The sequence below is a fragment of the Lactuca saligna genome, chromosome 8 (genome assembly GCF_052625555.1).
Source record: "Lactuca saligna cultivar CGN05327 chromosome 8, ASM5262555v1, whole genome shotgun sequence".
Taxonomy (NCBI): domain Eukaryota; kingdom Viridiplantae; phylum Streptophyta; class Magnoliopsida; order Asterales; family Asteraceae; genus Lactuca; species Lactuca saligna.
In genome coordinates this window covers 46004518-46007804 of record NC_136424.1, presented here as the reverse complement: position 1 = coordinate 46007804, position 3287 = coordinate 46004518, and positions in this window count along the sequence as shown.

Genomic DNA, 3287 nt, shown 5'->3' with positions numbered 1-3287 from the left:
AAATTCATTACATTCTTTAAAAATCACATTTTATTCTTTAAAAATCCATTAACTAATAAATATTTTTGAACTACTGTAATAAAACTAGTAATATATGTTAAATAAATTCATTCTTTAAGAACGATCAATTAATATTTTATAACATTTTTTTTTTGAAGTATATGCAATATTCTTTTTACACAGATTCACCAAAACTACATACCAGCCAAAAATTCTTGAAGAATAAGAAAATATTATTTTTACACATAAAAATATGTTACAGTGTGTAACATAATCATGACGAATATGCAATAAACTAATATATTCTTTGTATGAATTCTTAAAAAATGAATATTCGATTCGCAACTATATCTGAGTTTTAGTCACCAACTTTCTTGATACGTATATAAAAGAATTCAATTTAATCTACTTACCAAAATTATAGGAGTGAAGATAAATGAAATGAGTTACAATAATTAAAAGATTATAACTGAAAATGCATTTATTGATTTATATGTTAATTACTATCATACCTTTATTAAATGATTTGTCAAAAATTGGTTATACAATCACACAATGTATATTGTTTATATATGAACCTAACTCTATATATAACATTCTTTTATATATATATATATATATATATATATATATATATATATATATATATATATATATATATATATATATATGTTCTTTATTAATAAAAAAATTCAATTAATATATTTAGCCAACCGTAATTATTATCATAATTTAACAAGTTATAATTCAATTATATATATATATATATATATATATATATATATATATATATATATATATATATATATATATATATATATGCTTACGTTATTCTATTTTAACTAATTATTGTGCGGACGTATGGAAAAATGTTATTCTTTGAGAATGATAAAGAAACTATGTTGTTTGATAAAATAAATACGTTCAATATTATATAACTATTGTTATTAACATACATTTTCACTAATTAAATCGCCTATAAGGTTATTATACAATTATTATTATTATTCTCATTTTTATCAGAATGTTGTCTGAATGTTTATTAAGTCGTATCTATCAGAATGAAAACGATATGTGAGAACAAAAATAAATAGTAATGACGATATTTTTGTAAGATTGAACGTATTCTTTTAATAATTCTCATACAATAACATTGTCCACGTATCCGCACAATAATTAGTTAGAATACTTAAACATAACTCTCTCTTTCTCTTCCTTTCTCTCTCTTTCTATCTATCTATCTATCTCTCTCTCTCTCTCTCTCTCTCTCTCTCTCTCTATATATATATATATATATATATATATATATATATATATATATATATATATATATATTCCACATTATTATTTGTAATTTATGATGCATGTGATACAAGTGTTGATGCATTGTCTTATGATATCAACACTAATAGGAATGGAAGTATGATAATGTGAGCGACAAATCTGGGGAAGTAATCCAATAGCTTGGAATTGAACAAAATTCGCACACAACATGTAAAATGGGCCGATTAAGAATTCGGTTTGGAATTAACTTTGTTCCTTGTGTTCTTTTTGGTTGTAATTTACCATTCAATCTGATCATCTTGGCATCACAATACATGCTCATCCTGATGAATTCATTGAATGATTAAGCACCGTTATATGGGTGCTTGATATTAGAGACCTATCAAAATAGGTGAAGGCGAAGGTGAAGGTGGCGACCATCTGATTAAGAAAACACACATCTCTTTAGTGGAATCACGTGAAGAAACAACAAAAACTTGTAGAAAAAGTGAAGTTCATTACATGGGAAAAGATGAAAAAAATTAATGAAGAACAACCTTCTGTCACAAAACCATCGACATGAAGCCTTATTAGAGTATCGAAATCTGTCCTAGAATGCCATGTGTGACATCTCCATTTTCACGGCTAGAAAAAACTGATTTGTTTATGCTTTATTTAAAAATTAGAGTATACTTTTGAAGAAATATCATGCAGAATATTTTCCCAAAAATATGATAAAGAATTTATAAATGTTTTTTCGAAGAAATGTATTTTCATTATATTAAAAACATTGGGATGTCATTGTTAATACAAAACAAAACCATAAACAAAAACAACATAGGTTTTACAACATCTATTTATTCTAGTGGCCTATAATCCATTGATCTCTAATTAGATCATCACTCTTGTGCTTTCTTGCCACTACCTGTATATAAGAAATTGAGTGAGTTAGACTTGGGAGCTTGGTGAGCACATCGGGTTTTCAACCCACAATAATTAAGTTTATTAATTTCATCAAATCATTCAACCCGATTACCCGTTCCCGTTATCCTCATTTTTTGTTCCTAAAGCACATAATCCAAGGGACCTAGCCTAAGGATCATCATCGGGATGACGATATTGCTTATGGAATTCCTTAGCAATATATGTCAGTAAGGAAACCATGAGGGGGATGGAGTATACCGGTGAACACATCTTTCACAAACACCTACAGGTTGTAAGCCTACTAGCGTTCCACTAGAATGTCTAGAATAGTCTGTGGTCGTCATCTATACTCCGCTAGATGACTTAAACATCAAGGCCTCATGATTTTATTTCATCGCTCATTATCTATTTCATCTACCCATCTTTCCCAACATAATGATAGGTATAAAATACATATACAGTTTAAATCAAATAAAACATGTATATTTTGTTCATCCAACATAAATATCAAAAACACATATAATATGCACACATAGCACGTAATTTATATTAAATACTGCATATATATGTGTAAGTTGAAAGTAACTATGCACTCACTTGTTAAAGTGATGAGTCCCAACTCGGATAGCTCTTCGCTTCTAACAATTCTATTTCCCTTCGACGAAACCTAATATCATTACGGCTAGATTTTAATCGAATTTTTATTGTGACTATTTATGAGAGATATTATTTTATAAGTGTTAAGCAATACTTTTTAACTATTATGTACAGACAGGGGGGCAGGCATGAAACACCGGAGGGAAGGACCATTTTGGTGTTATAGCACTTCTAAATTCCGACAACCCTATGCGGCCCTTCAAACCAGATTCCCCGTACCGCGAGTAGTTAAAAGATATTATAATAACACTTTGTAAATTATATTTTATAATAACATAATTGTTTATAAGTTTGTAATAACGATATTGAACTTAAACATAAGTTATACTTAAAGTAGCGTAAGCATAACTCACTTTCTAGGATGTTTGGCTAGGAACCGGGCTCTGCGGGGGTAGAACATCCGAGCCGAAAGCTCTTCTTCTCGGAGCCTTTTGGTGCTCCGG